This window comes from Protopterus annectens, chromosome 11.part0 (assembly GCF_019279795.1).
Source record: "Protopterus annectens isolate FY-2018-M chromosome 11.part0, PAN1.0, whole genome shotgun sequence".
Classification (NCBI taxonomy): domain Eukaryota; kingdom Metazoa; phylum Chordata; order Ceratodontiformes; family Protopteridae; genus Protopterus; species Protopterus annectens.
In genome coordinates, this window is record NC_056745.1 from 694701324 (window position 1) to 694715150 (window position 13827).

At 44.7% G+C, this 13827-nt stretch overlaps 1 protein-coding gene across 2 annotated transcripts in view; it reads right to left on the bottom strand.

Annotated features, from left to right (window-relative positions):
• The window catches only part of LOC122815560 (carbohydrate sulfotransferase 1-like), a 1589425-nt gene that overhangs the window by 729490 nt on the left and 846108 nt on the right, over positions 1 to 13827 (bottom strand). For both annotated transcript variants that reach the window (XM_044088150.1, XM_044088151.1), the window contains exon 3: positions 4455 to 4671. The gene's annotated coding sequence lies outside the window, so the exon portion shown is untranslated. The remainder of the gene's footprint in view (positions 1 to 4454; positions 4672 to 13827) is intronic.

Consider the following 13827-nt stretch of genomic DNA (forward strand, 5'->3'; position numbering starts at 1 on the left):
TTAAATGAGATTTGGAAGCCACTTTAGGTAAAAAAAAAAAAAGATGGGTTTATGCATTACAAGACCCTATCCTTATGGAAGATCAAATATGGAGATCTTGCAGAGATGGCTTGCAGTTCAGATACTCATCTACCAGAGGTTAGAGTGACCAGAAAAAATGTTTTCCAGGACAAGAACTTAAGGTTGATCTTACAGGAAGGCTGAAAGGGAGGATAGGTAACAGCCTGTAACAGAATAGTCAGATCTCAAGCAAGTGTAGGATCTTTAATCGGAGGCCTGAGTAAAGCCTTGCACAGTCTCAAGGAAGCACAATTCTCTCTTGATTGAAAATTTGAAATGGCTGCTAGTTGAACTTTAATAGTAGAATAACTTGCCCTGTTGTTAAAAAAGGAGGCCAAAAAAATCTAGAACTGCTGAGACTAAGGAGGAGAAGGGATCCAGGTCTCTCTGAAGGGCCCAGACTGAAAATCTTTTCCATTTACTTTTGTAAATTCTCCTGGTGGAAAGCTTCTGAAAGGATAAAATAATCTGTTGAACTAGAGAAGAAAGCCTGGACTATATAGCCATCACTGGAACTAAAGAAACCATGTGGTCACCTTCAGGCCATTGATGTCTGCATGTTGCATCCCTGTCAGGTGAGACAGAAGGTCTGGATGTGGATCCAGTATCCAACATGAATAAAGAAAGTGAGACTAGAGGAAGGCAAACCAGACCTGACGAAGCCAAAAGGGCACTATGAGGATGATTGTGCTCTTCAAATGGGATGTTTTCTGTAGAAACATGAGGATGAGAAGTAATGGGGAGTAAGCATAAAGGAGACCTGCGGGCCAGTCGTGGACTACAGCATCTGTCGGGGACTCCCCTGTGGAGGGACCAGGGTGAAGAACCCGTTGCACTGGTTGTTGAGGGGAGAAGCAAAAAGATCGCAGTATGGCTGGTCCCACAGAAGAAAAATATTTTCTGCCTCTCTTTGACAGACCAGTCATGAGGCATCAAAACTGAACTGGTTAGGCTGTCTGCAAGCACACTGGTTTCCCCCAGTATGTGTGTTGTCAAAAGAAAGTGACCAGAAGAGATTGCCCATTGCCACGTTCTCACTGCCTCATGACACAATGGGTAAGATCTGGTCCCGTCCCATTTACTGATATACCAGATGACAGACATGGTGTTTCTATGTATCACAATCATAACTGAAGGTAGAACATCTTGAAAAACCTGCAACACTAATAAAACATCTCTCATCTCCAGGACACTGATGTGCAGGATGGCCTCTTCTGGGGACCACACACCTTGGACAGTCCTTCCCAAAAACTGCCCCACATCCACCCAATCTGGGAGGTGTCCATGGCGACTGTGGCTACTGGCTGTGGGAGAACAAAGGGGAGACCTGGAGAAAATTTGTCTGAATGAAGCCAGCAAAGAAGATATTCTTTGCAAACTTTGGAAATCTTGACTAGGGTGCTTAGAGAATGCTGAAGAACAGACCGCTATACTAAAAGAATCCATTGTTGGACACGCATATGATATCTGGTTAGTGGAACTAGATTTACAGATGCTGCCATTAACCCTAACACTTGGAGGACTAGTCTAGCTGTAGGATACGAAAAGGAGATCACTTTCATGACCTGAGACCTGAAAGTACACATTCTTGTTAGAGGAAGCAAATCTATCTGGCTGATCATGTCTAGGTAAGCACCTATGAACTCTAGTTACTGAGTAGGGTTAAGCTGTGATTTGGTGTAATTGACTGTGATGCTCAACTGATGGCATAACTGGAACAAGTAGTCCTTTACTTGAATCAATAGATGCCTGGATGAGGCAGTCAGGAGCCAGTTATCTAGGTATGGAAACACACAGAGTCCTAGCAGTCTCAGGTGAGCCACTACCATTGACAATGCATTTGGTGAACACCTGGGGGCTATGGTGAGGCCAAATGGCAGTGCCTGAACTGGTAATGGATGGCTCTCAGCCAGAAGTGCAGCTATCTTCTGAAGTGTCTGTTCATTTTGATACATTATTACCCCCCAGAGCTGGTGCAAATGCTTTAGCACTGAGAGTCATCCTGCTCCAAAGAGGTCACAGCTGGTTGATTCAGGGGCATGCTCTATGTAGAAGTATGTCAGTCTTCAGATCTGACAAAGACATCCTCGAAGATCTCAGATCTGAGGGCTCTGAAACCACTGGTTGGATTGGAGAAGGAGAAAAGGTGATATTGAGAGGACAGGCGTCTCACAGGTCCAATGGGATATGAAGCTGGAATCACCCCATCTGGATTTGAGCCCTGAGAAACTTCCTCATCATCTTATCCACTTCTGCCTCTGATACACTCCTAGAAGATTTAACAGATGAAGCAGTGGAAGGTGGTCTGGAAGATTTTCTAAGTATCCCCCTTGACAGGTGTGAATGGAGCCAAGGAGGTATCGGATCTGGAGTTTAAAGTGAGGATCAGATCTGAGGAGACTTGGAGCGCAACCTAGTAGAATTCAAGGAAGGTGACTAGGAGCTGAACGGGGACAACTGTCAGGGGACCATTTCCTGGATTACTCCTTTTCCTTTGAAGTCACGTCAGGCTTCACTTTGTCAAATTTACTAGATGGGGTTTGAGCCCCAGCTAAGGCAAAAACAATAGTAGAAAGTAGCAAGCCCTTTAAAACTAACTTATTCCTCCTATCAATAGTAGAAAGTAGCAAGCCCTTTAAAACTAACTTAGTCCTCCTATCACTTAAATTACGGGAGTTGAATCCTGAACAAATGGAGCAGTCAACATCCAGATCGGCAGTACCCAAACAATACATGCACTCCTTGTAGGCATGTGAGTTAAGGATCTTATGCCCACAGGAAGTGCACTTTTTAAAGCCTGTAGGCTTGTCAGCCACATCGACAAGAAACAAAAGAAAGAGACTTTTTTTCTCATTTTATAGAAAGGAACAAAAATACCAACAATCGTACTGAAAAGATACCCTAAATTGTGTAAACAGAACCAGAGGGAAAGAATACCAGCAACTGTATGTGGAAAAATACCCTGACAAGGGTATAAAGGCCTAAGAGTTAAGAGAGATAAAGGAAAGGTAACAGGTTTGAAAGTCAATCATGTTTTATATAAAGGTAAAGGAAGGAAGAGGAAAGCAATACTAGATACAAAATGTTCATAAAAAAATATAACTATATCTGGTTAATCTCTGTAGCTCGAGAGCAGAAATCTACATCCGAACAATGTGGTGGCAAATGAGATCTGAGGTATACCAGGACAGTGAGGCTGTATCTCTGTCAGAGTGAAAGTCATCAAACCCTACTTCTGTAGGAATAACTTTACAGGGGATGCCCACCTGTAATGGCATCTGTATACCAGGATTTATTGCCTCTAATACCTGCCTAATCAAGGTAAGGAACTCATCTTTTTTAACAGTAATCACTTCTTCAAAGGAGTAGTGTTTAATTTTTGTGGGTTTTTTTCGTACTAGAAGTACCAGTGGAAGAGCATCAACTTGAAGGGACATCTGTCCGGTCTAATGGCCTTTTACCCCAGTTACACCAAGAAAGATCTCCCAAAGAGTCTCTCAGACACAGAGAAGATGGTTCTCCCATGCCCATATGAAACACTAGAACAGTCAAACAGGAAATTGCTGACCAGTTTGTGATGGCCAAAAGGACTAAACACAGGAAGCTAGATAAGTAAGTTAGTGGCCTGATATAAAAACAGTAACTACTCAAAAAAAGCAGTTGATGCCCCTCTGCCTGTGGACTAAACTATAGAGTTTGGATAAACACTGGCCTGCTGGCAAGAGTCTTCATGTCTTGCTTGTTGTTACAAAGGAATTCTTGATGTTAGCAGAAAAAATTTCAGAGATCATTAATCTCTTTAGAAGATCTTTATCTGTGTACAGGCAGATGAGAAGAAAGATAAGGCTTTGAGATAGGCAGTATACTTTTTAGGATTTAGGTGACTGGTTTACATAGTGAGAAAGAGCATTTGCATACGTTCTACTACCTGTAACTGCAGACATTTGAATTTCATACTGCCTCAGTGGTATTTTGGGTTAAGCTGTCAAGGTAATCCAGTATTGGCCAGCTTTCAAAAGCTCTCTCTCTTCTTGTGATAGCTGATTGCCTGAGCATATCCTGAAAGTGAAGCCTTCAGTTGTGACAAGAAGTGAGTATTCAGGCTTTTTGTTTCCATATAGGAGAGGAAAGTACCTGAAACCTGAATGATCTAGAAACAGTAAACTCACAGCCAGCCACAATACCATATAAAAATCAAACATAACAACCGAATTAAAGAGATTGAAAACCACCTCAGCTATGCACAATATGGAGGATGACAGGTGGGTGATGCTACTCAGGTAGTGAGGAATTTGAACTTCTACTATTATATGTAAGTAGCACTTACACTACTGTACTATGTTTCTTCATTAACACTGCTTCAGTGGCATTTTGGGTATATTCAAAAAGCTTACCTTACTTGGAAGGTGGAAGGATAAGGATTCAGGAAACCCTGGAAAATGGTCCTGGCAAAACCTACTCTGGACCTTGAAAAGGAATCCAGTTTATAGTGCTTTGTGAAGATATGAAGGCAGGACCAGGTTGCTGCTGCTCAAAAGCGTCTATAGTCCAACTCTTTTAAATATCCCATCAAAGAGGATAAGGCCCTAGTCGACTGAGCCTTAACCTTGCCTGGAAGAGATTTACCAAGGTGGGAGTATCAGAAAACAATAGCAGAAGACATCCTTTATGCGATCATTTGCTAAAGACAGATTGACCTTTCTTAGCCCCAGTATAGGAGACAAACAGCTGTTGAGCATTCCTGAAGGGATTTGTTCTGTCAAGGTAGAACCTGAGCTGCACTTATTCATCCATGGTGCATAGAATCTTTTCTCCCTTGTTTTCTGGATCAGGATAGAACAATGGGAGACTCATGGTTTGATTCAAGGTAAATTCAAAAACAACTTTATGTATGAATAATCGATCAGTGCATTAACACAACCGTGTCCTTGTGAAAAATCAGATCCACCAGGAGGGTATGAAGCTCAGAGTCTTACCTTGCAGATATCAGAACAATGAGTAAAACAGTCTTCAAGTAATGAACCATGAATCAGCTTGAGAGGCAGGTTCAAAGAAAGGTAATGTCAAGTTTTCAAGACAAGACCCTGGTCAGGCCCAACCGATCAGTCAAGGGCCATACAAAATTACAATTTAGGATGGGGATGGAGGGAGGGAATACTGAGCCATACAGAAGAAGACAACATGGATCTAGCATTACGGTAAGTGTGACAATGTGAGGTATTGCCAGCTATGCCAGGAGAAATAGGGCAGTGGATGCGCAACATATGTTAGTAGAGCTAGTTCAAATTTAATAAAGAATTATATATTATTTGAATATCAAATTGATTTGTACAGATGCTTGTGATGAAAATGTATCTGTAAGGTTACTTACGTTAAAAAATGTATCAACAGTGTGTCCTACTGGACAGAGGAAGAAATTACATGTATTATTTTAACTGTTGAAATGTATATAGTGTAAAAAGAAGTTATGTACCTACCATAACATTCCATGTTAGTTGTCTTCTTCTCGCCTTCTTTCTAGCTGGTTGGGTTCGGAGCCGATCCTCGGCTCCAACTCGGCAATCTTCAAAAGCTCGAGAGCTGCATACTGGCTCAAGGCCACCCCTTATCCCATGATGCCTGGCACTAGATACCCAGATCTCGTTTGGTAAGACTTACTGCAGACATACTAAAGGAAAGGATCCTATCCTGAAATATATAAAACCTCCAGAGAGGCTACTAGACAGAAAGGAATAGCCAGAGAAGACTCAGCCAGCGAACAAACACCATAAAGAACTCTTCTCGGTCAACAGAGATAGGGGGATGGAGGTGGGACGCAAGAAAGAAGGTGAGAAGAAGACAACTAACATGGAATGTTATGGTAGGTACATAACTTTTTTATGTTAAGTTGTCTATCTCACCTTCATTCTTGCTGGTTGGGACAGCGTCCCTAGCACCTAAAATCCTGGGTGACTCATCGGAACAAACTCTTCAGAACAGTGGAACCAAAATCAGCTCTGCGCCTGGAAACCAAATCCAACTTATAATGTGAAATGAAAGTATGTGGGTTGGCCCACGTAGCCATAGCACAAATAGATTCCATTGGCAACCTAGCCTGAAAAGCCACAGAAGTGGCTAAAGCTCTAGTGGAGTGACCTTTTGGTTTAACAGGTAACTATTCCTCAGTTGATTGATAAATGTGATAATAGAAGTCAACCACCTGGACAAGGTTACTTTTGAAACTGGAAGACCTTGTTTACCCTCAGCATAGGAAAGGAAAAGTTGGTCCGATTTCCTGATATCTTTCGCTCTCTGCAAATAAAAGTGTAGTTGCCTGTGAACATCTAAATGATGCAATTTGTATTCCGCCCTGTTGGAGTGGTTGGGAAAAAACATAGGAAGATCTATAGACTGATTCAAGTTATTTTCTGAAGAGACCTTAGGAAGGAAGGAAGGATTAGTCCTGAGACCAACCCTATCATTGTGGAACACTAGGTACGGAGGACGGGAACAAAGAGCCTGCCGTTCCAAAACTCTTCTGGCTGAAGTAATGGCTACCAGAAAAAGAGTTTTCCATGATAAAAACTTCAGGGTACAAGAAGCTGCAGGTTCAAAGGGAGGCAATATTAAAGAAGCTAAAATCAAATTTAGATCCCATGGAGGTGGGTGATCTCTCACTGGAGGCCTGAGCAGAGTGGTACCCTTGAGAAAGGCTTTACACAGCTTGTGCGACATGATATTATTTCCTGACAGGCCAATGTAAAAATTTGAAATTGCAGCTAACTGAACTCTAACTGTAGTGGAAGCGGACCCAAAATGGAAAAGTTCTGCAAGAAAATCCAAAATGTAGTGTACAGGGGCTGAAAAGGGGTCTATACACTTAGTCTCTGCCCAGGAAGAAAAACGTTTCCACTTACTAGCGTACGTTCTTCTAGTGGTAGACTTGTGTGATGATAAAATAATTTCCCGCACAGACGTGGAGATATCTGGAAGCCTGGCTAAGGTTGGAAGTGGAGCAACCAAGCAGTGAGCTGGAGAGATTGCAGGGATTGGTGCAGCCCGCCCGATTGATGGATCAGAAGGTCTGGAACTGGGTCCAGAGTCCAAGGCTGCTCGAGAAGATGATGATGCAGGAATGGGAACCATATTTGTCAAGGCCAGTAAGGAGCAATGAGGATCATTTTGCAGCCCAAAACGGTAACTTTCTGTATCATTTTTGGAATAAGGAGAAACGGAGAGAATGCATAAAGAAGTCCCTGAGGCCAATTGTGGACTAGAGCGTCTCTGGGGGAATGTCCGGGAAGTGATAGGAGAGAGAAGAATTTGTTGCATTTGCTGTTGAAGGGGGTGGCAAAAAGGTCGCAGCAAGGCTGGCCCCATTTGCGGAATATTTGGTCCGCAACTGCTTGATTCAGAGACCACTCGTGAGGGATGAGAATTGCTCTGCTCAGTCTGTCTGCTATGACGTTGGACTTCCCAGGGATGTGCGTTGCGATCAGAAACCGTTGGGAAGAGATCGCCCACTACCAGAGTCTGAGTGCTTCTTGACATAGGGGGTAGGACTTGGTTCCGCCCTGCTTGTTGATGTACCACACTACTGACATATTGTCCATTTGAATTGCAATGATCCCGGTAGGAAGAGAGTCCTGTAGAGCTTGCAATGCTAGAAGCACGGCCCTCATCTCCAAGACGTTTATATGCAGGTGATACTCGTGAGGTTGCCAGGTGCCTTGGACTGTCCTGCCCAGATAATGCCCCCCCCCCACCCAATCAGGGAAGCGTCCGTGGTAACCATAGCAACTGGAGGGGGAAGTACAAATGGTCTGCCTAGGGGTACTGATGTGGAGACCATCCACCATGCACGGTGCTTTTTGCATGCTTCTGTGATCATAATCATGTGAGACATGGGAAGTTGCTGAAAGGACCACTGGGTGAAGAGCAGCCACTGGAGGATCCTCATGTGAAAACGAGCTAGAGGAACAAGTATGATAGCTGCTGCCATGAGACCTAGAGTTTGGAGGACGAACCTGGCTTGAATTCTCTTGCATGCTAATAAGACCTGTACATGTTGACGAATCACTACTACCCTGTCTGGTGGAATGCTCGCTGACATATCTTTTGTATTTAAATTTGCACCTATAAAGGTGATAGACTGACAGGGCGACAATGCAGACTTTTTGAAATTTATTGAGATACCCAGTCTGGAGCAAGTGTCGATAGTGAAGTCTCTGGCTCACAGAAGGTGATGCCTGGTGGTAGCAGTAAGGAGCCAGTCATCTAAATATGGAAACACCTGGAATCCTTGCCGTCTCAGGTGAGCATTAACTACTGCCATGCATTTGGCGAACACCCAGGGGGCTGTGGTGAGACCAAAAGGCAGAGCTCTGAACTGGTAATGGCTGGCTCCCAGCCGGAAGCGGAGGAATCTTCTGGAGCGTCTGTCTATTTTGACGTGGTAGTACGCGTCCTGAAGATCTATAGTGCACATCCAATTGTCCTGACCCAGAAAGGGCATAAAGTACTGTAGCGTGACCATCCAAAACTTGGTTCTTTGTACAGACCTGTTCAGACTGCTGAGATCCAGAATGGGTCTCCAGTTCCCTGTCTTTTTTGGTACCAAAAAGAACCTTGAGTAAATTCCGGATCCTTGCTGGTCTGTTGGGACTTGCTGGATGGCTCTTTTTCTTAGCAGTTCTGAAATTTCTTGTACTGCTTGATCCCTTAGATTGAGTGGAACATCTGGAAGGGACTTGTATGACTTTACGGGAGTGCGAATGAAGGGTATTCTGTAGCCTCTGGATATAACTGATCGCACCCATTTGTCTTGTGTTATGTCTTGCCAGGCCCTTGGGTACAGTTATAATCTTTCCCCGACTGCCTCCAGAGGTGAGCAGTCGGGCAACCCTTCAGGGATGGTGAGAGGGCTTCTCAGAGAAGGATTCTCTGCTGCCCTGGTTTTGTGGACCGCCTCTGCCACGAGGGCGGCATCTATTATTGTTCCCTCCTCTGCCCCTGGATGGGAACTCACCACGTATGTCCGGCAAGGCTCCCTGAGATTTCTGGAACCACATCTTTCCGCTCTTCTGACCCCTGGGATATGGTCTAGAAGGAGTGGAAAAATGGACTCCCACGGCAGAAAGAGTCTTGCCTTCCTGTTCACACCTGGTAAGGGTGTCCTTCACCTGTGATCCAAAAAGAGAGGAACCATCAAAGGGGGTGTTGGTGAAAGATGCTCTGAACGGTTCTGCAAAGTTACATAGCCGCATCCAGGCGTGTCTCCTTAGAACACCTGTGCCTGCGGCTCTACTCGCACCATCGGCTGCAGAAGAAATGAGCCTCATGGAGGAGTTCACCATTGAATTAAGACTCACCAGCTGGGAGGCTGCCTTAGCCCGGGCCCTCTCAGCTGATGGATCTTGGAGGGTATCTCCAAGCTCTTTAAGGAGATCCCTTTGAAGGCGGGTAAAGTGGCACAAGTAATTCAGAGACCTCATAGAAAAAGTCGCTGAAGAGAACATCCGCTTCCCGTATCTGTCCATCGTCCTGAACTCCTTGTTAGGAGGATGGACAGATGAAAAAGTTTCAGCCAACTCCTTCTTCGAGGCCGCCGCTACCACCATGGCATCAACAGGGATACCTTTGGTCAAAAACTGTTTATCCTGTGGTGCCATTATGAATTTACTGGGTCTTCTGGGGGGTGGGTTCCACTGTGTCTGGAGCTGACCACGCCTTCCGAGCCACCACGGACATGAGTGGGTCAAAAGGCGGAGACACCCAGGAGGTGGAAGGTCGGGATCCAAACACATCCAGGAATACCGACTCATTCTCGGAGGGGCTTAGGGTAGTCCAGTTCCCCCTCTGTCTAAGCATCTCAAGGATGTCTGAAAAGGAGACATCTTCAGAGGGGGATCTCAGGGACCCTTCCAAATCCTCCAAGTCGGTATCTGATGTGACAGACTCAGGGGAGTCAACATGCTTCCTCTTGCATTTCCTCTTACGAGGTGGCTCCTCTGAATGATCAGGGGAGGCCTCGGAAGAGGACGATACACCCAAGGGGGTGCCCTGGAGCATTGGTTCCCCAAGCTTGGGGTCTGGAGGAGAGACAGAGGCAGATGCAGGCACCATAGTGGGAGGAGCCAGTGGGGATGATCGTGGGGCTGACTCAGGAGCCAGCACGCTCCTCATGACCTCGAAGGCATCCCTGCTCGGATGCCGAGATGGCTCCTGTTCTGAAGAGACCGGAATCCCTCTCCGCACCGAGGGGGGCAGCTCCGAAGCTGACATAGGAGCCGAGCTCACCTGCGCCAAAGCTCTGAGAGGGAGAATGGGGTTGGACAAGGGTCTGATGCCACTCGCCCCCTCGGAGCCGACGATGGAGTCTCAGCACCCAGATCCCTCCAAGGACGGTACCAAGGAAGTGATCGGAGCCGACGACGGAACTGAAGGAGAAGGTATCATTGCCAACGGTTCCACGATTTGAACCCCAACGAGCTCCGGCTCTGAACTCAAGGGGGGAGTCAGAGGAAGAATGACTGCAGACAAGGATGGAGCCAAACCCTATTGAAGGGGGCTGGACAACATTTTAGCTAGGGCCTGAAATTTCAAAAGCCTGCTGACTACTCTCTCCAAGTCGTGAGCTGACAATTTCGATGACCGAGAAGAGTGGGAGGACCGATGACTGCGCTCCGACTGGAGCAGAGGAGACCTCGGAGCCGAGCGTATCGACTCCAGGGAAGGAGCTCTAGATCTCTTTCGACTCCCTGCCCGCTCCAAAGTGTGTGTCGGAACCGACTGAGAGGCAGGCACATCAGTTCCAGCCGGAACCGAGGCAGAATTAGCAGCTTCACCTAACGACGGCTCCGAACTGGGAGTCGAAGGTTTAGGTGGCTTGGAGGACTTCACGGGCTGAGCCTTAGCCGGTGACTCCTCGGGTTTGAGCAAACCCCATAGGATTAACTTATTCCTACGCTCCTGCAGGACTCTTGGACTGAAAGCATGGCAAACCGAACAAGAGTCCTGCAGGTGCACGGCACCGAGACAATAGACACAAGAAGTGTGACCATCTGTCAGAGACATCTTCTGACAGCATAATCACACTTCTTGAATCCGGACACCTTGGTATCCTTAGACATAGCTAAAGAAGGATTACCAGACAAAAAACAGAACTATAACAATTTATGTATAGTAACTATAACACACACACAAAATTACCACACCGAAAAACAGTCAAGTGTACACACAATAGTCTACTAAACTAAGTAAATACTAACTATATATATATATTTTTTTTTTTAAGAAAAGATAGGTTAGCCTCTAACTTAAATGGCTACTTCAGAAAAGAGAGAGGGGGGGGACTCTCTAACTGAAATGAGTTTTCTGAAGTGTAGGGGAATACAGGTAAGGAAAGGATATATACCTAAACAAAGATACCCCTAGAAAGATAGTATACTACAAATTATAAACTACACTAAACCTACTAGTTTTTTTATCAAAAAACAGATAATAATAATAATAAAATATTTGACCTGAGCCAGTAAGACAACCTCGCAGCAGAAGCGGCAAACGAGATCTGGGTATCTAGCGTCAGACATCATGGGATAAGGGGTGGCCTCCAGCCAGTATGCAGCTCTCGAGCTTTTGAAGATGGCCGAGTCGGAGCCGAAGATCGGCTCCAAACCCAACCAGCAAGAATGAAGGCGAGATAGACAACTTAACATCAAATGATACTGGAAGTGAAGGTGTTAATCTCAAGTCCAGCTAACTGCAAAAATAGTAAGAAATTAAATTACCTAGCTTAGGTTATAAGGATTGTATCTTACAGTTCTCAGTGCAGCCAGACACAAAAAGTCTGTACTAGGAAGCTTTCTGTATTGTTTTTGGGGTAAACTAATTGCTACTCTGGAAGGGTGGAAATTTGAAATTGCTTTATGATTTTCAGACGCCGCAACAGATCTGAGAAAAGCTATGTGTGTGTGTATTAATGACACATATGTGCTAAAAACCTGTCAGTTTCTAGCAATGGGGGTAACATGGGAACCAGAAGCCAGATGACCAGATGCATGTGATGTCATTCTGCAATCCATCACTAAAAATGATGTTTTAATACTAGGTGAGAGTGAAGTCTCAGAGCACTGTTTTAGGAACTTGACAAGGAAGGACCCCTCACCTACTTCATCTTGCCTTACTCCAGTAAGTGAACCAGGGAAAAAGAAGTAATGTTCTCATTATGCCATTCCATCTGTCTTGTCAGTCTTCATTCTTTCAATGAATAGGTTTGGATCCAACTCGACTGATGCTACAGCTCGGAGCCACCAGATCTTTCAAGCTACTTGAATCCAGGATGGACTAAAGGAAGGATATTCCTGAGCACCATAGAACCAAATGATGACCTACCGCTGGAGACCAGATCCAATTTGTAATGAGTGATAAAGGTATGAGGAGTAGCCAAAGTTGATGCTGCACAAATGTCATCCAAAGACATTCCAGATTGAAAAAACACGGAAGTAGCCACAGATCTAGTGGAGTGTGTTTTCAATGGGTGTGTAAGGGAAATGCCTAATTTATCATTCACAAAGGAGATGCAAATTGTCAACCACTTTGATAGAGTAACTTTAGAAAATGATTTTCCCAATTTTGGTCCAGAGAAGGAAGCAGATAGTTGGTCAGCTTTTCTGATTTTTTTCTGTTCTATGCAGACAGAATCGCAATTGTCTATGAACATCCAGTAAATGTAAGATATATTCTCCTTTGTCGGTAAATTTAGAAAAAAAACACTGTCAAATTGATAGCACTATTTATGTTGGATTCTGACACCACCTTTGGAAGAAAGGATGTGTTGGGACGGGTCTATATGACTTGGTCGACAGTTCATATGATCGACTGTTTATTTGGTCGACAGTTCATTTGATCGACAAGCATTTTAGGTGGGGGGCTTCGCACCCCACACCCCCCAATGTGGGGGGCTGTGCCCCCCACACCCCCCCTAACTATATATATCAACTCCAGGGTCACACAACATTGGGGAAGGGGGCAAATGCTTGTCGATCAAATGAACTGTCGACCAAATAAACAGTCGATCATATGAACTGTCGACCAAGTCATATAGACCCGTTGGGACATAAGGTCACTCTATCTATTTGAAAAACTAAGTAAGGTGGTTTAGAAGATAGTGCTTGGATCTCAGAAATTTTTCTTGTGGAAGTGATGGCAAACAAAAAAAATAGTCTTCCAAGAGAGATATTTAAGGTCACATGTAGCTGCTTGTTCAAATGGAGGTTGTGTAAAAGACTGCAACATCAAATTTAAGCCCCATGGAGGTGTAGGTTCTTTAAAAGGAGGCTTTAGAAGGAGTGTCCCTTTTAAGGTGGCCTTGCTCAATTTGTGGGAAGCTATGAGTGCACCATGCAGTCCTGTATGGTAATTTGAAATTGCTGCTAACTGTACCCTAACTGTTGAGTTACTAGCACTGTTTTGAAAAAAGTGAGCAAGGAAATCTAAGATGTGATAAATAGAGGTTGAAAAGGGGTCAAGTTTATGCTGCTGAGCCCAAATGGCAAACCTTTTTAATTTACTTGAATATGTTTCCCTTGTGGAGGGTTTATGGGAAGACAGAATTATATGTCAGACAGGTGATGAGAGCATAGAGTGTCTGGTTACTATGGGAACTGTAGAAGTCAAGCAGTCAGTTTGAGGTTTGGTATATCTGGGTGTAACATGCCCGTTGGGTGACACAGGAGGTCTGGAATCAGATCTAGGTTCCAAAGTGGTTGAACCAGGTGTAGGAAGGGA